Raw genomic sequence first — 25,814 nt, forward strand, 5'->3', positions numbered from 1 at the left:
AAAAGAGCTCTTCAAAGACTTTCATCCTTTATGCTGCCAGCATGCTACTCCATTTGCAAAGTAAAATCTCCACACAGATCTCCAGTGTCTGATGCAGTCTGTGCTTTTATACATGCTAAAGAATAAAGGGAAGGGTGGCATTTTGTTTTGCCTAAAAAAGAGGAAAAAAGGAAGTAAGTATCTCTGGCAAAAATAGAGTAAATGGTGCTCAAAGCAAAGAGGTCAAAGCCTGGAATCAATCAATCTATCTAAAATACTTCATCAAGATATATACTACAGACCTTTATGATTTAATATTTATTATAGCTGTTTGCCAGTAACAATATTATTGTTATTGAAGTATAAGCAAGAGGACTGCATGACTGAAAAGCTTTTTGGACACATTCAAACAATACTTCCTCATGTATCTATAAATGGCAGGTGGTGATTGCCTGCATTGCTCAGACATAGATAATAAAAAACTTCAAGATATGTTTGCCACAATGCAAGAGCTCAGGACATTAAATAAAGTCCAAATAAATATTTTGATATAACTCTTATGTCAAAGGTCTAAATGTAGTTGCTTTAGCACATACCTAATTTCCAAATGGTTAAAGTCCTTGCTGAATTAGGACCTAATGCAGAAGTCTGTAGATTTAAAGAAATGATTTGCAAGCTAAAGAAAACCCCACACTGTTTTATTTCCCACAAAAAACCATTCTATTAAGCAATCTTTTATGAAAAAAAGAACATTCGGAATACTTCGGTTTTAATTAGGAAGTCATTAAAGTAAAAGTAGATAACTAATCACACAAGATGAGAAATATTTTTCAACTCAGTGAAGCCAGTCTTACAGGAAGCTTAGTACCTTACAGAATCTAGTGTGTGGTTATTTTTCTGCACTTTACACTAGGAGGTTACAGCATAAGTCACAAAACAAAGTTTAAAAGTTATTTTAGTTTTCTGTGCTAGGAAATCTCATACTCTAGGAAAAGGACACTGTAAGTCTAGTCTTGGATTTCAGAAGAGGAGGAGGCAAAATTAAACACATTTTAATGTATTCATTTTTATTGCCTTTATGAAGCAATACAAAATCACTTGGCAGAGAGGTCACCACGTGGGAAATACAAATGAAATTAAAGTTAAAAAGCATTCAAACAACAGTCAAAGTAATGAAAGCAATGTGATCAAATGGGTGTGAAAACAGTAGATCTATTTACAGAGCCATTAAACATGAAGTTTAAGGTAGATTGCCTTATGTTTACCCTAATGAAAAATAAAAGAGTTGGCAGATTCTACTCAAATTAATGACTTCAATACGAAGGTATTCATAAAATTTTAATTTAATATCCTTTCTCTAATTTTAAAGAAAAAACTTTTAAAAATCAGAAACAAAACATTAAAGAATATCCTCTTAGTGGGCCGCAGGTTCGTTCTACTTCCCACTAATTTTTCAGAGGTGATAATAAAATTCTTCAATGCTTTTCTCTTTCTTTTTTTCAAATACTTTTGATACCTTTTTATTAATACCTGTAAGCCAGATGTTCTGCACTTACAGAAAGGACTGGCTTTGTAGGGCCCTAATATTCTTATAAAATAGGACCTTCTAATGCAGGGAACATTCACATGCTAATAAAGACTATTTTCAGCTCCTTCTCCAAATTCTTGTCCATTGGACAATTCTTGTCCAATCTCCTTTACAGAGATTGCTTTGAGAATATAAATTAATCTACACCAATTAAAGAATTTGCATAAGAGCAGCTAGCATGGGAAACATTGCTAGAAGAGGATATAGTCCCCTGTGAGTGAGAGACTCTGAAGCTGCACCTTTCTGTATGCCACACCATCCCAGCCAGAACGAAAGGTGGAGGCAGGCCTTTGGGCTGCTCCTGGCTAGGCAACACATGCGTATATAGGCTTGCCATTTCACAGAAACACCACTGAATCACTTTGATCAGGGTAGAGTCTGAAAACCTTAGACCAGGCCTTTGCAATTACAGTGTTCAGTTTCATGAGCTAGATCAATAATGTAAGGGAAGTCTGGCACAAACTTACATGAGCGCTTGGTACAACGAAGAGCTCTATAAAGAAATGCTGGCGTGACTCTGCAAATCATCTGGAGCCAGCAAGTCATCATTTCTGTTCGAAGAGCTTAATATTTCCTGTCATCAAAGAACGAAAACATCTTTGGGACACATTAATCACTGATTGCTTGCTATGTCCTATACCCCCACAAAGGCGAGTTTTCACCTTCTGAAGAAAAAGGACCAAGCATTTAAAACCAAGCAAAAAATCCATTGATGTGCTTTAATTTGGGAAATGTGAATAAGCTTTCAAAGAATTAATTCATGAAGTCTGTGTATTTTGTACAAATAAGGAAAATCCTTCGTCACAGTAATACATGTAGCCTTTGTGGAACTACTGAAACATCCATCCCAGGCCCAATTACCCAAATTTGTTTTCATAAAGAAGTCGGTAGAAATGCTTACAAAACAAGGTATTACTTTAACCTGAGGGTGGCAGAATCACGTCTTACCATATATATTTTTATATTTTAAAGCAGCATTAAGACAGTGCCACTTAACAAATGAATGCTTCATTACAATGCCCCTGAAATATAGTACAGATTTGGGTCCTAATTCTTCCAGTTGACCGATGCAGATGGATCTCTCAGAGGTCTCCTGCATAAACCTGTTCAGCCAGAGATGCTGAGCAATGTTCACATGCAGTGGGTATGTGCTGTTAAGATACAGCTCAGTACAAGACATGCCCAAGCTTCAGCTTGCTATTCTATGTTATGAATTCCACTGAAATCATCATCTTACTCAAGTACACTGGAGTACAACGAGCCTCCAACAACAATCGGCATCTCTGGCTTGCATTCTTTGTTACCCGTAACTGACTGTGCTATTCTCGGCACCCACTCCTCGGAGGTTCCCTTTCTCTGGCTCCCCATCACCTTGAGTCAGTAACTCCCGGGCGATAGCCACCGAAACTGCCCTCGGCCCGAGACGGGGCAAACCGCCTCGTCCGAGCAAAAGCCTGCGTGCGTCCTCCTTTGAGCCGCAGGCGCCCGCCGGGCTCTGTTGCTGTTCACCAAGGCAAAGACTGGACAAAGCCCCGCGTCCCGGGGCCTCGCGGATCGGCTTTAGTTAAGCCCCCCCCCGCCCCCGCCTGAGAGAGAGGGTTTTGCAGAGTGCTGCCCTCGCTTCGCTTGCCGCAGCTTGCGACCCCGCGACCGCAGCCTCTTCGCGCCCGGCACGAAAGGACTTGGCTCCCCGGGACTGACAGCACATGGACCCACCGGCTCCTGCTCGCAAGGGGCGGCGAGAGCGACCGCAGCCGGCCCTCAACGCAGCGGGGCGTCCCGGCCCACGGCGGGGGGATCCCCGCTCACCCCACCGACCCACCCGCGGGGCAAGCGCTGGCTTCCCGGGCGGAGCCGCGGCTCTCCCCGCGGCGTCCGAGGCAGGACCGGCGGGCAGGCGGGGTCGGCGCCGCTGGGAGGGCAGCAGGCCGACGGGCCCGCCCGCCCCGCCAGGGGACGGGGCCGCTTGTTCCCTCCCCCGGGGCTCGCGCCCCGCCAGGCTGACCCCGAGCCCCTTCCCGGAGTGCCCCCGCCGCGCCGCCGGACCGCGGGCACCGCGCCGCGCCCCCGCCCCGTCCCGTCCCGAGCCGAGCCGAGCCGAGCCGAGCCGAGCCGCCGCGAGGACGGGGAGCGCCCCCCCGCGCCCTCCCCCGGAGAAATGCGCAGGCAGACGTGAGAGGCGCCTCGTCCCCCGCGCCGGGCGGGGCGGGGTCGGGCCGGGCCGCGGCCGGGGGGCGGGGCGTCGGGGGGCGGGCGGTCCCGCGGGGGGGCGGGGCCGGCGCGGCGGCAGGAAGGGGGGTCGCGGCGACAGCGCGCGGCAGACCCCGGTGTCGCCGGCGCTGCCACCAGTGCTGAGGCAGCTCGGCCGGGAGTCGGCGGCGCGGCGCGGCGCGGCTTCCTCCCGTGAGTTTCACGTGCTTCGCGTTAGCCCGGGCGCGGGGGCTGCGGGGAGGAGGAGGAGGAGGAGGAGGAAGAAGAAGAAGAAGAAGAAGAAGGAGTTGGAGTTGCGGTGATCAGCCCCAGCCCCGCGGCGGGGCCGGTGCCGGTGCCTTCTCCGGGTGGAGGGGCCCAGCGCCCCGGTCGGCGGCTGGTCGCTCGCCCCCCCCCCCCCCCCCCCCTCCGACCGGGCTGCCCCTTCCCGGGCACACGTGCCGCGGCGCCGCTCTCCGCCGGGCGGGCCGCGCTGCCCGAGGCGCGGCGCCTTCCCGCGGGTGCCTGAGGGAGGGCTGCCGGCCGCGGCGCGGGGGACACTGCCCGGGGGCCGCGGCTGTCCTGCCGCCGGGACTGCGGCGGCTGTGGGGCTGCGGCCGCGGGGGTGGCAGAGATCTGCCAGCGCCTGACGGGGTGGGCGCGTCGAGGTCTCTCTCGGAGCCCCCTCCTCCGCTTGCCGGGGCTTTGTGTCCCGTGTAAGGGAGGCGGGAGGGACGAGCTTCCCCGGGGCGCCGGCGGGGCGGCCGGGGCACGGCGCGCTCCCCTCCCGCCAAAGTTTCCTGCGGCGCTCGGCGCCGTCAGCCCTTGCGCCGCCGGCGCGGCGCGGGGAACGCGCGGCCGGCTCCGGGCCGGGCGGGGGCCGGGGGGCGGCGGGGCGGCCGTCCCGGGGGCCAGTTCCTCCCGCTTGTCATGGGGTCCGGCTTAAAGGGACAGCGGCGGCTCGGGGGCGGTGCGCCTGGGCGGAATCTCGGCCGCCTGCTGCGGTGATGGGGAAAGATGGCTGAACGCGGGAGAGGCAGAGCCCCTTCGGACTTTGGCGCTGTTCTGCTGAGGCTGTCGTTTTTTCACCTCTAGATGTCCAGCCATGGAAAGCAGTCAAGTGTTGACATTTGGTTAGTCTTGACTTCCAGCTGTTTTGAGCTGTGCTGTTATGGTTTCCATTAGTCCCTGGGAGTGGCTTTTTTTCTTTCTTCTTTTTTTTTTTAAAGGTTCTACTGCCCATTCTGTTAATTCTTTTAAAAACTCCCGCATTAGATCTTATGCATTAGTTTTGAAAGATACATGTTTTCTGTGTCAGTCCCTCACAGTTTTGAGTGACACATGTTTCTGAACATACCAAGTAACTATTCACTTGCCAGTGTGTGGCTGTGCCGTGACAATTGGTGTATGAACGGTGGGTCCCAAGCCCTTCTGGAATGGTAAAACCACTGTCAGTTCTCAGACGGTCTTGTGGACCACCAACATGGAGGTGCGGCATTGACAAGTTGGTATGTTTTACTGTAGACTGTTTTCAGATTGCCTGCTGTAGGCTTGCAGATAAGAGTTCTTACAGGCTCCAGTGAAAAAGAGAAATCACTGGCATTAATTGGAATTTTTAAGCTACTTATTAAAGACTAAGTGTTTGTTTGGCATGGAAATGGAAGTCGTCTTGTAAGAAGACAGGCATTTTAATATCTCAAGTCTCTTCATGACATTTCACTTGATATGAAAAAGGCCTTTTGTTTCCTTTTTGATTTGGGGTACTCCTTCTGTGTCTTTAGAGGTGTTGCAGCATTAAAATCATCAGTAATAAATCTAGCTTTCAGAAAATTACAGTTCAGTCTCCAAATCTTAACTGAACTTAATTTTTTTAGATGATTTATATGTTAGACTCTTATTTATATTTCTGTTTTGTACTGTAGATCTGAAATCAGGAGTCTGACTTGTACTGTAGATCTGAAATCAGGAGATAGTTTTTAAAAATAACTTTACTAGAAGATTGATGCATGTTTGCTGACTAGTGCTTGCAGAAAAAATGGAAAGCAGGCTGAATTCAATCCTCACGTACTCAGCTAGTTTATTTGATGTGGGGATCCCATCACTGGTGCAGGTGAAGATGGGAGATCTAGGAGGTAAGAGCTACAAGTAGCCAAAAGCAGGTGCAGAACACACAGCCTTCCTTTGACAAATGGAAGCAGAGGTCTGCACAAGCATGTGTGCAAGCAGGCTCAAAATAATCTTAGTGATCCGATCCAAAACACAAACCCACCATTTCATTGCTCTGTCTGCTTCCTTGTCAAGTGAGATAACCTCCAGGCTGCTAAGTGTCAAATAAAACAATTGAATCTGCTCTTCTGGAAGTTATTTCTTGGCATGTGGCTGATAACACAAAATGTTCAGTTTGAGAGGAGTTTTCTTCTTGATTCCTTACATATGAATCCTAAGGAACTACATCTTGAAGGCAAAGTTGTTCTCAGCATATTGCTTCCATTTTACATGTAGTCATGGCTCAAAGGGAGCTGAGAGGTTGGGATTCGTTCTGCAGTCCTCATTTCACACATTGACAGAAGTATCCACGTTGCATACTCAAGAACAATGGCATGCACAATGAAATGAAGACTATTTTTAAAAGTCATTTTATAACTTGCCAGTTTTCCATTTAACACTTCATTGGATCTGACCATTACTGGTGATATTTGAGATGAATAAATCTGGGGTGCTTACACATATAACAGTTCTATCCAAAATTACAGCTATTAGTACAAACAAAGATTTGAAGAGTATCTCAAATGAAGCCAAGCAAACTAGAAAAATTATTTCTGGTTTACACTGGAAAAAAATTTATAAGAATTGGGATTAAACACTTTATGGAGTAGGTTATACCATATCTGCCATATTCCATATGGTAGGTTATACCATATTAATCATCTTGTATCTTGAGAATGATATCTGGTGCTGGCTGGTTTGAGCAAATTGTTGCTGGAATGTTTTACCAGTCTGGCCTAGAATGACAGCTTATATAGTGAAAATATTCCGAATAACTTTTAAGAAACCCTCTCTACTTGGAGCGTTGTGTTTTCAGTCTAATGTTAAAGCAACAGAAAGAAATGTTGGACATCCTCTAACTAGTGAGCCTCGTTGAAATTCTGTTTTTTGATGCTGCAGAACTTGGATCAATCAGATAAATACAGGGTGTTTTCCCAAGGCAGAGCTAAGTATTTTCTGACTACATAGAACTGTAGTTTAGAAGATGGAACCATTGAGACATTTAATATTTGTAGGATAATGCATGGTAGTTTTCCTATTCCCCCTTTCCCCCCCCTTCCCCTTTTTCCCCCTGCCCCCCCCCTTTTTTTTTCTTTTGTAAGGCCACAAGAATATACAAAATTGAAATGCTTTGGGCTGTTGAAAGACAGTGAGGATTTGCAACATACTCCTTAATGAATAACCCCCTTAATTTCTCTGTGGTAAGTGGAGGACTCTTTTCTGATTTTTTAATGACCCGTCAGTCTTACCTGTACTCAGATTCAGTTTCTTCCAATTGGCCAAGGTAAGGAGGAGGTGGTGTTATTTATACACTGCCCGGGGCTGTTGAATCAAACTAAAAGTATTTCTGAAATAATGATTCAACATGTTCCTACAGAAAGATCTAAAAATTTTACTTGAAAAATATTTTGATTAAGTATATCTTCATTTTTACGTGTTATTTCATAATTTGTGTTAAAACATGTATTTCAGTGCAATTTTGTAAATTTGCTATTAGAAGTATGTGGGAGTGAAAGTGTGGAGAGCTTTGTATGTTAAGATTATGATAAAATTCTGGAAGCATAAGGTGGAATCAAGAAGATTATGAGATACAAGTCGTGACCATGTGAGGAAAGAACAATGCTGACAAAGGAAAGTAGTGTAGGTATAAATGGTAAGCAAAATGCATGGTTAGTGCTGGCTTTTGAAACTTGCTGTTCTTCAGGTATACATCTAAAATTTTTGGTTTTATTATAATTTTTGAGAAATGCAAGTTGCATAGAGACTCTCTTTTCCATCTCTATGAGAGAATGTGAATGAAATGTAAAAGTAGCCTCTTAAAAGATATATGCAGATTATATGTGAAGAGATGCTGAAAGAAAGCAAGCTTTTCCAATTTAGTTAATAGAAACAAGCTGCCTGACCTCCATCTGAGGAAGATGCTTAGCAGTCATTAGTTGGAAGAGCTCTGTCATAACAGCACTCCATACACTGTGAGCACTTACTATACTTTTTACAGTAAGGGGTTTTCTCACCCTCCCTCCAACCATCAACATATTATGTTATTATTAATGAAAATACTCAATTAGAGGAATCCACCATTTTATGCAAACAAAAAAAAGTGTGTTTTGCTGAAACCGAAAGATGGTAAATGATAACCTAGGCTTTTCCTGCTGCAGTGATGAACCTCCTACATTTTATGCAACAGATGTCACTTGGCAAATGGTCTGTTTTAAGATATCGTGGCTCTTCAACAGCCAAACAGGGTGTGTAACCAGATGAAGTGAAAGAGTTTAAAGTGCAGCAGCTCACAATGGATCACTGGATAGAAGGAAACATGACTTTCATTTTGAACAAAACCAATTTCAGTAACTCTTATGTGTTATCTCATGGATTTCTTTCATCCTTTCATACTCATGCTTTTGCAGTCCTACATTTATGAAGACCAGGACAGATAGGTATCCGATTAGTCTGGCCAGGATTACTTGCAGTGACAAGGGGAGCAAGTGATGCTGGCTATCAAGTCCTCATCATGTCTTTTGGGTTATTCTTGACTGGTAATGATGCTGCATATCTTTGCTGCATTTATGTTCACTTGACAAAGAATGCCGAGGGTGATGTTGAGTCATATCATATATTTGCGGTTCCATGTGTGTGGTACGGTCTTGCACTCCACCGGTGCCTGCCAGTTCCTTTCTGTTATCAATATTCTTTTTTGGATTTTATGACTCCACTTGATCACTTCATTTGCAGCAGGTGTGCCATTCTTCTTACTCCTGCTCTGCTGTTTTAATCTGTGCTGTTGTACATTCATGGTCCTGGTGTACTAATACAATATGTACTATACAAATCTCTACAAAGGAAGGGTATCTCAAAAGTTTATAGTCTGTTTTAAAATCATCTATCTCTCTGTCATGGTCCCTCGTGTGTAGGGTTAATCAAGACTTAAGGAACTTAAAAAAAAAGTTTGCTTCTGACACTCCCATTGGATGTTGCAAGTGGGCTACTCATTTTCAGAGTCTTCTGTGTTAGTGTATGCCTCAGGTCTTTCGTACTTAGGAACAAAAAGGGATTATGAATAAATGTTTACGTTGAACTTAAGATTTGTGAATTTTTTTTTTTTAAGTACAGGACTAGATTTAACCCTAGAGGACCACTGTAAAACTATAGAAGATGTGTTTCACTTTTATCCCTTCCACCCAAGTATGCAAATGAGTTTTTTGTTAGCTGTACGTTTGCTTCTGTTGCAGGCCTGTAAATAATGTTTTTCAATCCACGTGATAAAACATTTATTCATCTTGGGGGATGCTGTGGATTATAATTTTTTTTTTTCTGGCTTGTTTAAAAAATGTCCGTCTAATTTACAGCCTAAATTATTCACAGCCTTCATATACTCATTTGTTCTTGTTTAGTATTATTCAGTAGCTTAATTCTTAGTTCTTTCCCTGTGATTGGTATATACTTTGGTTTATTTATAGAGAGCAATCACGTTTACATTTAGACTTTATGTTGCTAGGCTGAATGATCCAGGCTGTCTTTGTCTCATTACATACTGGGAAAATTAAGAGCTTGTTGGGTTCAGCCTGGAGAAGAGAAGGCTGAAGGGGGACCTCCTCGCAGTCTACAACTTCCTCAAGGTGGGCAGTGGAGGGGAGGTGCTGATCTCCTCTCTCTGGTGACCAGCGATAGGACACGAGGAGATGGAATGAAGCTGCATCAGGGGAAGTTCAGATTGGACATTAGGAAAAGGTTCTTCACTGAGAGGGTGGCCGGTCACTGGAACAGGCTCCCCAGGGAAGTGGTCATGGCACCAAGCTGTCAGAGTTCAAGGAGCACCTGGACAATGCTCTTAGTCTTATGGTTAGGTTTTAGGTTATCCTGCAAGGAGCCACGGAGTTGGACTCGATGATCCTTATGGGACCCTTCCAACTGAAGATACTCTATGATTCCAGTAGCCCTTTCTCCTTCTGCTTACAGTTTGAACACAGCTTGTACATGGTGACTGCGACTGTACTTGATGTTGCATGTGAAGACAGTGACACTAGTATAAGCAGATCTGTAATGAAGTTGAAATTACTAAATACCTCTTAAAAATGCTTTTTATTGTTGCTCTTTGTTATTTTGAGTACATCATAGTAGCTGTGATCATGTAATCACTTGATATGATCTGTTCTTTCCAGCTGATAAACTGGTAGCTAAGAGCAGACAGTCCTGAAGTGTTTGACATAAAAGCAGAAATTAAGAAAATAGATACTTTTGTTGTTTTGATCCTCAAAATAACCCATTTCTTTCTTATGGCACTCTGATCTTCCTGTGAATGAGTAGTACCTCTTCAGCCCTGCTTCAGCAGAATTCTGTAGGTTCTTCCCTATATTTTGTGCTAGTTTCCTTTATGCAAATACTGAGGCTATATTTTTGAAACACTCTTAGTTAATGAAACTCTATCACTTCGCTCCTTTCAATGCTACAGTTGTCTTTGTTTAACTACTCATACTGATTTTTTTTTTTTTAACATCTTCCAATCCAGTTTCTTCCCGTTTTAAAAATATTCAGTGTTGTAGTATGGATGAAAATATACCGAATTCCCACCCCACCCCCTCCCCAGACCAGCTCTACTGCATTTTCTTTTGTCTGGGGGAAGGACCTTCTATTTCATCAAAGAAAGATGGTATAATCTGCCAAGATAATGTAAGTAAATTCATATTTAATTTCTTCTGCCACTCCATTTTTCATTTCCCTAAGTCTCTAATTATTCTTTACTTCAGAACCTGTTCCATTTCCCCTTCTTTTTGATTGTTTTATTAAAAGCACCTTCAGTGAAACTAAAATGAATTCATGTACAGGTGCGTAGACGTTAAGCAGAAGTAGCTCCAAGGTACATTTCTAAACTACAGGATGATGGTCAGTCTTCTACACTTAAAAAGGCTGATACTTCCCACAATAAATTTCTGAGGTCTGTAACTTGTAACGTCAACGAATTATTAAGTATTGGTGGTAAAGTCTTCCATGTCAGGGGAGATGTGTTATGTTGCTGTGAAGAGAATAGAGGACTGAGAAGCTGAGATTAGAAGAGAACTTGAGGAGAACTAGGTAAACTGAGGAGAAGAGGAAGAGTTGAGATGAATGTAAGTCTGCTGAAGCAAGCCAGTGTACAAAGAAATGTGGCATCTGTAGATACTCTGGGGACCATGACCTGATGGGGATGTACAACCAGGAGAGGGAGAAATCCTGTGAAGTCTGGGGATGGGCTCATGGCAATGTAGATCAGGTGAGGAACTGGAAAACTGGAATAGGGGAAGGGTTTATATGAACTATTGACCAAAAAACTGAAGTAAAACACTGAAAGATTGAAGATCAGGCTAATGTGAACTGAGGTAGAAAAGAGAAGGAGACAGGAAAGACAGACTGGAATAGGTCATGTATCTAACCTGCGCTGCAGCAAATAGATTACTTCTTGTGTCTTTGTTAACAGGTATTTAAAATGTTACATCAACAATTACTAAGTACAGTTGGATGCTTTGTTCTATGGGGTTCATTAATGTGCATTCATATTCCAGCATCAGTGATACACAGTTATACTTGCCTTCTTCATCCACAACTTTCCAGGAAGCCACAGCCTTTTCTTTTAGAAGCAGATACCTGTCTATTATCTGTGATTCCTCCCTGTACCCCTTCACAGTTGAGTCAGCTCTATGTGAAACTACTCCTTTACATCTGTTTAGGTACTGAAATTGGTTGTAGGCCAGTGTTTTATCCACAACAGTGCTTATTGCTTTGGGACTGGTTTTGGTTCTAGAGTGCCAGTGATTATTTTGTTTTACAAGTCAGCTTCCTTTAATAGAGTTCTTTTCTCCTTGAACCTTCTTCATGGGCCCTAAAGCAGGATATTTCCAGGAGTGAAGAAAAGGAACTTGAAAACTGATCAAGTCAGCCTTGTATGCTTACAGCAGTCCATTTAAAGAGGAGAAAAAAAATTATGAAAGCTAGCGCTCGTTTTAAATCAGCAGTGCTCTGTTGCAGACTTCTATGCTATATTCTTTAGTTTTCTGTGGATTATTTATATTCAGACTGGTTAAATGCAGTTGGTTTTAATTCCTTTCATGAGCATGTTCTACACTGAACTCAAGTTAAGGAGCTGGATTGCATAGTACTAAGAATCCCAATCTCATTAGGGAAGAGATTAAGGATTTCTGGTGGATTTTAATGCATCTTTTTTATCCTGACTTAAAATAGCTTTTGCTTTCTGCTTGTTTACTGACATTTGGATTGAAACAGTGTTAATGTATTTTGATCACAAAATTACTGATTTTTTTAAAGTATGTTAATTTAGAGTAGTCCTTTCAGAAGTACTTTCTGTGATATCTAATTTTAGAGAACCTAGCTGTTCCTATATAAGCTATTCCTACATAACATAGCTTTTATTATGTGACAGTTATGAGAATGTTAATTAAACAGTGATTTCTAGTTTTGTTTCTTTTTGACAGCAAAGATGTGCTTACTAATCCTTTTTTTTCTTTTTCTTTTTTTTTCTTTGACTGTTTCACCAGGCTTTCTCCCTATGTGGTTAATACAACCATCACAGGATGGTTGAGGTGGGAAGGAGCCTTTGGAGATCATGTAGTATAATCTGCCCCCCCCCCAGTTAAGCAGGAACAGCTAGATCAGGTTGCCCAGGACTGTGTTAAGTCAGGTTTTGAGTACCTCCATGGATGGAGACTCTACAACTTCTCTGGCCAGCCTTTTCCCATGTTTGACCACCCTCATAATAAGCGTTTTCTTTTGTTCAGACAGAACTTCTTGTGGTTCAGTTTATGCCCATTGCCTCTTCTCTTGTCAGTGGGCACCACTGAGAAAAGTCTGATGCTCTCTTCTTTGCTTTCACTCCACACCAATCAATCTGATATTTATATGTATTGATAAGTTCCATGCCCTCCCCAGCAAGCTGCCTCCTCTTCAGGCTATAAACAGTACCACCTCTTCTCATATGGCAGATGCTCTAGTCCCTCAGTCATCTTTGTAGCCCTTTTCTGGACTTGTGCCAGTATGTCCATGTCCCTCTTGTACTGGGTTGCACAGAACTGGACAGAGCACTCTAGGTGTGGCCTCACCAGTACTGACTGGAAGCTGAGGGATCACTTCTCTCAGCCTGCTGGTTAATGCTGTTCCTCAAGCAGCCCAGGATGCCGCTGGCTCCCTCTGCCATGAGTGCACATTGCTGGCTCCTTTTCACCTTGTCCACCAGGGCCTTTACTGCAAAACTACTGTCCAGCTGGTCAGCCCCCAGCCTGTCCTGCATAGTGCATGGAGTTGTTGTCCCTTCCCAGATGCAGAACACTGTGTTTCTGTTGGTTGAACTTTATGAGGTTCATGTCGGCCCCTTTCTCCAGCCTGTTGAGGTCCCTCTGGATGGCTGCATGACCCTCTCATGTATTGACCACTCCTCCCAGTTTGGTGTCATCAGCAAACTTGCTGAGGGTGGACTCTGCCCCACCATCCAGATCATTAATGAAGATGCTGAACAGGACTGGAGCCAGTATTCACTCCTGGGATACACTGCTAGTGACTGGCCTCCAGGTGGACTTTGTGCCACTGATTGTTACAGCCCTTTGAGCCTGGTAGTTCAGCCAGTCCACCTGTTTTCTAGACCATACTTCGCAGCAGTTCCTCTGTGAGTATGTTATGAGAGACTGTGCGAAATATGGATACTTGGGTGACTAAGACTGTTTAGTTAAAATAACAGTTCTCCAAACCAGTCTGTTAAACGGCTATATTGGAGATTCACAGAGAAGGAGAAAGCTTATCCGGAAGTTCTGAGTCCACCTGCTGCTACACGCTAAGGGTCCAGCTCTAGCAATGGCTTGAGGTTGTTTTTGCTGACAGTAGCTCTGCAGGCCTGAAAATGTGTTCCTTTAGGATGTGATCTTAAAATCTAAAGTGGGCTTAAGTTGTTAGTTAACAAGACAAAGTGATTTATGTGAAAATACCTTCTAATTCCCATAAGAAATCGCCCATTTAATTTGCTCAGGAAGGACAATTATCTTTTGTATTTTCCGCAAGTCACAAGCTGTGATGATAGTGGCAGTGAGTTATTATGGTCTTTCTTTTGTGGAATGGGCCTTAATAACTCTGTCATGGAAAAGATGTTTTAACGTTTGTATGAAAGGAAGGTAGTAACTCTTAGAGATGAGAACAATCTGTATTTCTCGTTGTATGAGGTCAGTGGTTATAAAGCAGTCTCTGCGAGGGTCATCAAGGCACGGGGGTCTTCCCACACACCCCCTTTCCTGGCATTCTCGGACGTTGACCAGCACAGACGTCTCCCAGAACCTGGCCTAGTAGTTCCCCCCCGAGTGTGCGTTGTCCCAAAGCCACGCCGGGGCGGTGGGGTCGGAGGGTGGCTGTGAGCCGCAGCCTGCCGACAGATGTCGCTGCGGGCTCGGGCAAGGCCCGGGCTTCCTGGGGCGGAGGGAGGGAGACCCGCATCCGCTTTCTGCGGAACTGGTGGGCGGCGCGGCCTTTTGTGAAATGCACGTGGCAGAACATACTGAGGAGTATCGGCTGGGTGGTCGGAAATCAAGAGCCTGCTCCCCAGCACCTGGGCCAGCAGCAACAACAGCCCAAAGCCGTTGTAGTTCTGCATTGATGGGGGCGACCTCAGAGACCAGAAGCCCAACAGTATGTGCCACCCGTCCCCTTGCTGCCAGAGGCTCCACTAAGCCACGTCCTCAGCCAATACTAGGGCTTTGAGCTCGAAAGGCTCTTTGGCTAGTTCTTAACCTAAAACTACTGCGTGGGAAACTGCTCTCTTTGCTTGTTCAAAGGTGACTCTTACCTTTTCCTCTGGAAAGAACTGACCTTTTTTTTTTCTTACTATATTATATAATTATCTTAATATCTGGGCCAAATATGGTATAAATTGCCTCTGAAACCCACAAAGACCAATAATCCTCTGTGTTTCTACTTTGCTCTGCGTTTCTGCCATAAAAAGTATGGTTTGTTTAGCTGATTTGGGCATTGCTCTGCAAAGTCTCTGCTAGTTTATCCTTCCAAATTTTACTTCTGTGGCAGCTCTCTGAATTTTTGGGGGCCTGATTTCCCAACCATGATTTTGCATTGTCTCAGTAACGTTACTCGATGCTTCTCTCACTTCTTGCTCAATGGTACCAGTGGTCCCTCTGGTGATGTGAGTAACATCATCCACATAGCTGAGCTATTTACATTGCGGGGAAGTATTGAAATCTTTCAAAGACTGGGCTGCCAGCCCACAGCAAATTGTGGGGCTGTGTGGATACCTCTGGGACAGTACTGTGAAGGTGTACTGCTGACCCCAGCACGAGCATGCAGATTGCTTCTGTGGTTCATTAGCAGCTGGAATGCCAAAGAAAGCCTTCACTGGATCCCATGCAGCATGCCACAGCTTCAGATACAGCATGCTGGAGGAGAGTGATAACATCGGGCACTGCAGCTCTGAGTGTGGGGCAGCCTTGTTTAGTGATCATTAACCATCTGTCATTCTCTGGGAGCTGTCAGGCATTTTCACTGCCCAGATGGGGCTATTGAAGGGGGGAATGGGCTGTCTGAGTAACTCCAGCCTCTAAGAGCTGTAATCGTCTGGGTGATGTCTATGTAGCCTGTACTGTTTGGATGCAACCCATTTTGAGGGAGGCTCAAAATTAGCAGGAACCCTAACCGCTTTTCCCACAGTGATAGTATAACTCCCAAAAGAATATTTGCCCCCTGTTTTCATGAAAGTTTTGCCTGCCAACAAGTCATGCCCAGTAATGCATTTATATACTTTAGCTACTTGTACTTTTGTCATAAAAGGCAGGTAGGAACCCAATTTTAAAAGCAAAGGTATTTAACAAGCAGGTTCTTCTACCTCCTTCTCCCCCAACTCTCCCAAGGGATTAATTTTAATCAGTTTATTTTTAAGGTAAAGGGATGGGTCCCTGTAAATTACAGTGACCTCAGGCCTGTAACCATTAGAGCCATCACTTGCTGATGGTTATGACTCCTCCAGTGTACTGTCAGTGGAATATAAGGTTTGTTACCTCCCCATGTGCCCCAGCCACCCACTGCACCTTGTGAGAGGAAGATCCAAATCTAGTCAATTGATACGGGTTTTGTACATGAACCACGAGATTGGGGTAACTAATTGGTCCTGGTGTACTCTCCCATTCCCCACTAAATGGGGGAGCAGAAGGTGTAATTGCTCTATCTGCTGTCCTGATTTCTTTTTGTGGTCTGTTTTTTTTTCCCTTTGACTTGTTTATATTTTTTCCTGTAAACAGAGGGTGGTTTTCTATCAATTTTGTCTTTTGGGACTCTGGCTGGAGTAAAACTAAAAACATCTCCTTTTGAGTAACTCTTTTCTGTTGCAGAGGTTGTATCCACAAAGCATATACAATATATCTTCCCCTGACAAGCAGGAGGGTTGTCTCTTTCATGATACCCACCAGCACACAGCACAGGCTGGCATGGGGCGCTCCAGCAGATTCCCTTGCAGCAGCTGCCCATACTGGCGTGTGGGCTTCCCAAGCCTTATGCACAAGGCCTGATAGATTAGATGTGGCTTGCCCAAGATCGCTAACTCCTCAAATGCAATGTCTTCCAGAGGGCTACCATCACACCTCATGGTTTGTTGAATTTGAAATTATTGGGTCAGGGTTTAAAGAGCAGATAGTGAACAGAACATTTCAGAGCAGGCTTCTTTTTAGTATAAAAAGAGGGGTCTTTTTCACGTTCATAGTTGATTCACTTTTGAAAGCAGAAGTGCAGACAGTGAGTATTTGTACATTGACGTTGTATGGTGAAAAAGCCGATGAAGCTGAGACTGTATCTGACCTGAAACAAAATCAGTAATGACCAGATATGAAAAACAGCATGTTGCAGTGAAACTTTCTCACCTTTCTTTCTTGAAAAGAGTTGATCAAAGCAAAGGACATCATAGTTGTCTGCCTCAGTTTTGGACCATGTTCAGCTTATATCCTGAAAAGTTTGGTACTGGCTTTTTCACCCCATGGGATATAGAATGCTTATTGCTTCTTTTTAACTGCTTTTATCTAATGTGATACATTTCATCTTCAGAAGAAATTGAATTGAACAAAGTGAATAGCTACCCAATCTTCTGTTTTCACTTTTGTCAAAGAAAAAAGAATAATCAGAACTGCATTTAAAGACCCATTACTCTTTATATGTGGTCTTCAAAACACATCTTGGATTTGGAAGTTGGTCTTCTAGCAGTACTCTCAGTGTCATGTGATACTTGGCCTTTTATTCCTAAGGTTGTTTGAGGGTAGTACAGACAGATAATGCAATACTACATTACCTATATTGTTATATCAATTCATGTACTGTTGTTGCGCTCATGATACATATCAGTGGAAATTGTGAGCATGTATAGCAAATTGGTGATCAATTCAGTTCTTCCGCTTGCCTTAGTTGGCTGGAAGCAAAATTGCATACTTAGTCTTTTTTTGTCGTTTTTCTTTGTTTGTTTGTTTTTAAATAGGCATCAGAGCTAGCAACATGTTAAGGAATTGGGAATGGTTATTGGCCACTTGCAAAAGTCAGATCAGCTTGTTGAATATACTTCTACCATTGTGATAACCTTGTTTGTGCATTGTAGTAATGATTCTTTTTAATACTGTGTTGTTTCTTTACCATCCTTTTGCCTGCTGGTAAAGGTATTCCATAGTTAGCTAAAGTGGCAAGGAGTTGTCTGTTCATTTGATTACTTGTGACTATTTCTTGCAGTAGTTGCTAGTTCAGAAATTAATTGCAAGTATGATTTTGATTGATCAGAAGCAATCTATTTTGGAAAATTTGCTTTGAAGTGATGTAGCTTTCCTCAGATGTCTGTGCTTGGTCTCAGACCACTGCTTGATCATGGGAGAGGATCTCTGATCTGTGGAAATGCTTGGTTCTTTGGTCTTCCCAAGGCTGTACTGTGGCTTTTACTGAGGTTTGTCTTTATCCTGTTCTTCCTGCTTGGGAGTAAGTAATTAGCTTCTAGCATAAGTTCTCCCAGATTCTAGATAATAAAGAGTAGAAAACTTGCAGGTATTCTCAGTGGATTCATTATGTGAATGTTTTATTCTTACCATATTGAGTTTTGCAGCCTTGAGCTTCAGGAAGATGCCTAAAACATTAACTTCACTGTTCCATAAGAGTCTAAATATAAATAAATATTCCTATGTAACTAATCTTTGGCTTTACTGGAAATATCCTCATACTTTAAAAGAGGATTTCTTTGCACTGCTGTTGATACAAAACTTGTTAGCTGTGCAACACTTGGAGATGAGCCCATAACTGTAGAGTTAAGAGTGCACTGTAGTTGGGAGGTTTGGTGGCATATTTTGAGCAGGGATGTCATCAAGATTGTGTGAACTTTTTTAAGCTAACATGGGATTTAAATGATTATCAGGGCTGTAAAAGAAGCATGTCCCATGAGAACTGTGTCACTCAGTCTGTAAGTTCTGTTTTAAATGTATTTTAATACAGTAGTTAAACTAAATATTTGTGTAGAATATGATTTTTTTGTTGTTTGCTACTTTTTTCTTATTTCAGGATAGTTGCCATTGCTAGCTAGTTTTGTTGTTGTCGTCATCCCCCCTCCCCCACCCCCCGCCCAGTGTAATTTATTTTTGAAATTACCTTGCTCTAGATCTGGAAACTGTGACTAGGTGGGAAACGGATCTAACAGACCTAGTATAACTCTGTCCCTTCGGGGAAGTCAATTTTCATTACAAGTGTTTCCTTTATTGCCATCTCCGATACTTGAATTGTGTGAAATTAAAATTGGAAAAATAGATTACTAGTGTAAGAGCAGTGACGCTGATGTTATATCTCAAAGATAAAGTGAAATAAAGCTTCAGCATAGTGTAGCAATATTAAGCAAGTACTCTCAAGTCACCATTAGTGCTTAGACACCTTAGAAAATCTGTACTGGGGCTTTTACAGTTGCCACGTCACACTCCCAACAGAGCTGGAAGTATTGTTTTTGTATGAGGAAAGTACCTCTAAGTGAGGTTAGCAGTGTTCTGTAGTACCTAGTGTTAGAGCCTAACAATGTGAATGAAAAGCAGCTGGCCTTGGGCAAGCATATTCCATTGGTTTTATTAGTTTCAGGAGACCTTCCTCCTAGCGCTTCATAGCCTAACACCTTTGCTTTTTTCAGGATCCTGTATGACACTAAGGAGTAAAAGAGTAAGGTGGTATCAAAAAGGTTTTAAAAGGAGTTCACATCGGAAATAAGATCTACTGAAAAAAAAAAAAAGCTTCAGAAACTGCAAACTAAGTATTTTTCTTATGAATACAGAAGCAACGTCAAAGTGTTGAAGATGGCTTGTATAAAATATTGCACATACAGTACTTTCCTAATGTCAGGCTGAAGTGTTTTCTGAAAATGACTTGCAAACAAAAAGGATTAATGATTTAATTAATCTCAAACCCAACTCTCTTTATTTGCATAAGTGCAGTTTCCTGTCATCTTTGGGCAATTTGCAAGTTTTTGCTGCTATAAATAGTGTTCTCATTATTTAGTTACTCTATTTGACCTCTTTTATTCAGATTCTGTTCTGACTATCCATTTAGTGGACATGTTTGTACTAAATACATTTGCAAAATAGGCTATAAATTAGTATCTTGTTATACTTAAGTGCTTTTTGAAGAGTTTGTATTCACTGTGAAATAGAACATGAAAGTTTCTCAAGGTTCGTGTTTCTTGGGTTGTTGGCAGTTTCAGCTATAAGATACCATCTATAGTTACTAGGGTTTGTTGGTAATCTTAATGGACAAATATATGTGTGCCAGAAAAAGGGGTAGTCATGGATTAAAGCCACCTTTGTCGTTGAAGTTCTTGATGCTGCCCAGATTTTCTGGACACAAGTTAATGGACCCTTCTGGCTGTGGGCAGAGCTGCCTGCCATTCCTGCCTGTTACTGCCTGTCCCCATGGCTCTAGATCCCCATCCTCCTTGTTGGCTCTTACCCAGACTGACTTCTTCTTTATCTTGTTCAGTCTCTCTGTTTAGGCGGTCTTGGTTTTTCATTTCTTCAACCAATTGACTTTCAATGTAGACCATATTTTCCTCAAAGTTGTTCCCATTAATTTCTTTCTCCCTTGCTCTGGTCAGGCAGTCTCTGATTTGAAATTTGGGCATTTCTTCTCTGTTACAATGGCAAGGAAGTTGGGGGAGGGGGGAAATAAGGGAAAGATAATTTTCCTGCTTTTAGTTCAGATAACTGGATCTGTAACGTGACCTTCTCTTGTCAAAACCTTTTATTTTATGTCTGGTGGGAGAGGAGTGGTATTTTGACCATACTGCCCACAAGTATGAGAATGTTAGATCTGTTATGATTTGTACTTGTAGTCTTGTTGATGTGTTTCAGTTTTTTCCACCAGTCCCATTCAGAACAATTGCTTATCAACAAATAGTATTACTGGAGGATAATGTCATGTGTTTGCCACATTTCAATTTCTGAGACATTTTTCTTCTCCCCCCCCCTTTGTTTTTTCCCCTTTCATTTTTGGAGGCTTTTAAAAATAACTCTCAGCTTCATAATTATGTCCTCAAAATATTCTTTCAAACCAGTTGTTTACCTGTAATTGGCTTTTCTAAATTGGGCTGGTTTTCTGTAGTTTTTTGTTGTTTCACATTTCTATTCTGTTTATAGTTCATTAGTTTTGTGCCCTCTTTTGAACTTGATTTACTTCTGTCATGCAGTAGTTTCATTTAATACTGGGTACTTTTTTTCCTTGAGCAGCTGGGTTGTGGAAATCAATACAGAGTTACTACTTTATTGAAATTTAGAAGGCTACTGTTGAAAACTTTATTCAGGCTGACCTGAGCTTTTGAATTTGTGTTTTTATTAGATGCTTTCAGGAGCAAATATTTCCAAAGAATGGAATAAGTTTTCTAGTAACAGCACTAAGAAGCTCTATGTTCACAACAGGGCTCTGTCTTCCTATAGTTATTGTGTGTTTCAGTAAGCACCAAAGCTTTTCCTTGGATGATGTTCAAATCATGAAGATCTCCATCTGTGTCGTATTTCATCTTTTTCATCCCTGTCAAGACAGCTTGACCTACATACAACCACAGCAGTTTGCTTAGGACTATTTTTTAAGTTAGTGTATATGTGTATATATTAATTGAATATATAATATCTTTTCAATTATAATAGCATATATTCAGTTATTAGTAATGAATTGACACTTAGACTGTGTCCTTGAGAACTCTGAGGTAAGATTTTTGTAAGGCATTACAGTATCTGGTTACTAGTTTTATTTGAAGTTGGAGAGTATTTTTTTATTTGTTTGTTTTTTTAATGAATGGATAGTAGTTGTCAAGAGCAGAAATTACCACTTGCTGACCTTGCTCTGCACTGCAAGTTGAAATTTCACTTGGGGCTAGATTGGCAGAGTCACATCTGAAAGTGACTTGCTTTGTTTCACAGCTGCGTTACTACTTCAGCGAAATCAAAGTCTGAACAGTTGCGTCAGTCATTTACTGTGAGTATGGCCTGTTTCTTTTAAATTCTTAATGCAGTATGATGTAGGCTGACCTTGGCTAGCTGCCAGACCCCGACCCAGCTGCTCTCTCCCTCCCTACTCAACAGGATGGGGGAGAAAGTAAGATGGAACAGCTCATGTGTCAAAACAAAGGCTGGGAGGTCACTTGCCGCTTACCATCATGCGCAGACAGACTTGACTTGAGGAAGATTCATTTAATTTATTGCCAATTAAAAATAGGGTAGCATGGGCTCTCCATAGGCTGCAGCTTCTTTCAAGGCATCTCCACCTGTGCTGGCATGGGGTCCTGCACAGGCTGCAAGGTGGATGGATACCTGGTCCGATGTGGGACCAGGTATCTCTGCTCCAGTGCCTGGAGCACCTCCTCCTTTACTTCACTGGCCTTGGTGTCCACCGGGCTGTTCCTCACACTTTTTCCTCACTCCTCTCTTGCACACTCTGCTGTGCAGTGGTTTTGCCTTTCTTGAATACACTTTCCCAGAGGCAGCACCATCTTGGCTGCTGGGCTCAGCCGTGCCCTGCGGTGGGTCCACTGAAGCCAGCTGGAACCAGCTGTGTCTGGCACGGGGTCAGCCCTGGTCTCTCCTCACAGACACCTCCCTGCAGCTCCCTGCTGCCAGCACCTGGGCACGTAAACCCAGTAAGACTGTCAATGAAAAATCAAAACTTGATTAAAAATAACATGGCTAATCCATTTTGGGGACACTTGCAGTGCCTGTTGGTTTGTATAGTCCTATAGAATGCGTTACGTAGAACTAGTTAAACAGTTCAGTGTTTCCTGATGGTGTTTGCAAGTACATCTCCTGCAGTTGAAAATGCCTGGTGAAGGGTAAAATAACTATTAGTTTTCTTTACAGAATCACAGAATAGTTAAGGTTGGCAGGGAGCTCTGGAGGTCATCTTGTCCAGCCACCCTACTGAAGCAAGACCACCTAGAGGACATGCCGAGGAACATGTCCAGATGGCTTTTGAAAATCTCCAAGGATGGAGGCTCCACAGCCTCACTGGGCAACCTGTGCCAGTGCCTGGTGACCCTCAGCAGTGATTTCTTCAGTGCTTGAGTGCCTCTCCTAGTCGCCATGATTGATCAAAGATTATAAAGAGTGGGCTTGCAGTGACATCAGCCTGCTCCTTCAGCACTCATGGGTGCATCCCATCAGGGCCTATGGACTTACATATGTCATTGGCTTAAGTATTCCCTGACTTCCTCTGTGATCAAGGGTATGTATTCCTTGCTCTAGACTTGCCCCCTGGTGTCCTTGCCTGGAATGTGATAATGTGGTGATATTTAGTATGACATTTCCTCTCATTTTCTAACATAAAAAGAGACCAAGAGATTGGTTCAAGTAAGGTTCATTATTTGCCTCTATGTGGACATAAAGGATTTTACACAGTAATTCAGTGGGTTTTATTTATTTCAATGGTAGTTGTTGCTGCTGTTAGCAGTATTAGCTCCTGCTCTGGGTTTGCTTTTGTCTAGTATGTGAGAGAGTACAGCTGCAGTCAGTTGTCTGCCTTGGAGCAGTTTTTCTGTGTGTCAGTCTGGTGTTGATCCACAAGCAAGGAATATGCTTTTAATGAAAATGTGATATTTAGGACAAGGCACATTCACTAGGCAGGTGAATGGGCAGTTACTTCAACCCTTGTAGCTCGTCAGCTGCATTTTTACACAGGTGAGTTGCTCCTTGCCTGCTCTTCAATTCCAAACACAAGCTTTGTTTGTGTGTCCTCAAAGAATGTCCTCTGAGCCCAATTAGAACAAATATTATTACATCCAGGATTTTTGTCTTTGATTTAACATAGCTTCCCAAAAAGGGATGGTAGCACAGACTTTGTAAAGGAGCAAACCAGTTCTCATCTTAAAAGCAATTCTACTGTCTTGCATAAGTGAATCTAAGGCCATTTCCCTTGCTATGCATGAGCTGTCAGGTGTTGGTTTTTTTTTTTTTTCTTGCTGTTAATCTTTGAGATGTCTGTAGCAGATCTTAAATATACATTATTATAACTTTCAATGAACTATACTCTTGTTATTTCCTTCTTTCAAGGGAGGATTAGGGAAAATTAGATTGTTTCAGCTTAATTGCACAATATTAGATAGGATTAGGCCTGGCATATCCAATTTTGTGACTCTCATTAACTTATTTGCAAGCCACAGCTTTCTTTTAGAAGTGAAGCCTGTCATGTATCCACATTTAGAAAAATAATTTATTGATTGGTAATATAATGAAACTTCAACAGTTATGTAAAATACAAAGCAATCATGCTGCACCGTGGATGTGAATAATGGTACACCTAGTAGGACCATACTGTGATGATACTTTGACATGAATTTTTCATTTTTATCATATTCTGTCTTCTGTAAGTGCTTGTGAGCTGTGTCAAACTGTCCTTTCTTTCTCTGATTTTGCTAAAATTTTAATGCATCTCTCTAGTATATCTTGAGGTTCATTTTGTAGACCAAGCACAGCAGCTGCATAGGAGGTACCCTATGGTTTTGGGCCTCCATTAAGCGCTGTGTTGACACAGCAGTGTCAGCTCTCAAATAGAAATGCTGAAACTCTCGGGGGGTGAGATATTTGGGTGTTGGTGTGGTGCATGCTGCCTGAAGGAATGTCTCACATCTTCTTCCTTTTCATCTCTGGGAGCTAATAAAAGCATATTCTGTGAATTTCTGTCTCTGCTCGGGTATTAGGGGAGGAGTTCATCAGCTATTGTTGTATAGTGCTACCTGACAGTACTACTTTTCTCTAAAACAAAAATATGATTTACTCAGATCTGCTAGCTCATGTTCTATGTTTAGTTAGCTCATTGTTTTGTTTCCAAGCAGTCTGTGATAGCTCATGATCTTTAGGGGTGGTAGTGTCATATCCGTTGTTTATAGTTTTGTTAGAGCTGTTTGCTCTTTTATTGGTGAAACTCAAACCGATTGTTACAGGGAGTATTTAGGTTTTATTTAAACTGGTGTTAAGGGCAAGAGTTGCATATGTTACCAGTAGAGAGGGGTTTAGCATTATAACTGTGTGGGGGTTTTGTTGTTGTGTTTAAAGGAAAGCTAATACGTTAGAGGGATCTTTGCTTACCTGCATATAAATCTATTAAAAAAGGTGCTTTGTTTGAAGGCCTGTTAAATTGCTGCTTCTTTTAGCATGCTCTGTCTTTCCAATTTACTTTAAAGAAAATCTTTTCACTGATTCTGTTTACTTTTTGTTTTCTGCACACTGCCAAAGCAAATTCCACTTAAGTGACAAATCCTCATCAAAAGCAATTTTCTCTATGTTTTGTGCTCTGGCAAGGAATTATAAATTTGCATTCTTGATGCCTACGTAGGTGTATTACGCATAGGACAAAGAAATAAATCAGTAATAAAACATGATGCAGTGGCAATGGGTTCTGTTTTCTTTTTATATGTGTACTTTTCTTGTTTATATGTAAACCTTCCTGGAGAAAACATTACAGCTCTAGATATTGCTCTTGTGATTGTTTTGTGAAGATCATCACTGTAACTCATTTCACTATCCATGGTACAAATCCTTTATTTTAATTGACTAAAGCAAGCATATCTGTCTTCTTGTAATAAATTTGGCCACGTTGAGTCATCTTGAAATACAAATAAACCTTCCATCATAATCTGTATTTGCTCACCTGTAGGGCCAAGATGGAAAAACAACTGGCAGCGTAAGGTGTTCATTTCACTGCAAAGTCTTGTCTCAGCTGAGCTAATTCAGGGAGCGTGGCTTGCCTTGCTCAGCTTGTTTACCAGATGTTCTGCAAGGCATTCCCTTGTCCTAATTAAATATTAAAGGTTCCTTGATCAAAATTTACCTTTTATATTTCTGTGTAAAAGCTAGACAGGAGCTACTGGAAGACACAGAAATAACACAAAATATCCAGTGCGGGGATTTGCCAGTTGTAAAGTGCTGTGCAACTGTAAATCTCTTCAGCATGAAAACAAAGTCAGATATTCAAATCTTTCTTAGATGCCCCTCTCTTAGACTTTTTGTGGTTACAGGAGAGGAGATTGTAGCCACAATGTTAGATTTTCTCATTTTTCTGTTCAGTTTGGGGTTGCTTATCTGAAAAAGTAACCCACTTAATTTGGCACAGTGGCTCTTTTATTTGTCTAATAGTGATTGAGAGTGGGAACATCTACAGCAAATAATTTACTCTTGTGCTTATAAGCAGGCTGAGGTCTTTTCATAACTCATTTTGCTATATAAAAGGTAGAGGCATCTTAAAGTGTGGTGATTGTGGAAAGGTCCTTCTTCTAGAGATAAATTTC

General features: G+C 42.4%; 1 protein-coding gene across 10 annotated transcripts in view; it reads left to right on the plus strand.

The window, feature by feature from the left end:
- The first annotated feature begins 3,821 nt into the window (after positions 1 to 3,821).
- The window catches only part of PAM (peptidylglycine alpha-amidating monooxygenase), a 152,713-nt gene continuing 130,720 nt past the window's right edge, over positions 3,822 to 25,814 (plus strand). For 7 of the 10 annotated variants that reach the window (XM_069775714.1, XM_069775718.1, XM_069775717.1 and 4 more), the window contains exon 1: positions 3,832 to 3,970. The gene's annotated coding sequence lies outside the window, so the exon portion shown is untranslated. Of the gene's footprint in view, positions 3,971 to 25,814 lie in introns of all 10 variants that reach the window. The other 3 variants (XM_069775721.1, XM_069775722.1, XM_069775715.1) reach the window with 2 other exon arrangements.

The sequence above is a fragment of the Haliaeetus albicilla genome, chromosome Z (genome assembly GCF_947461875.1).
Source record: "Haliaeetus albicilla chromosome Z, bHalAlb1.1, whole genome shotgun sequence".
Taxonomy (NCBI): domain Eukaryota; kingdom Metazoa; phylum Chordata; class Aves; order Accipitriformes; family Accipitridae; genus Haliaeetus; species Haliaeetus albicilla.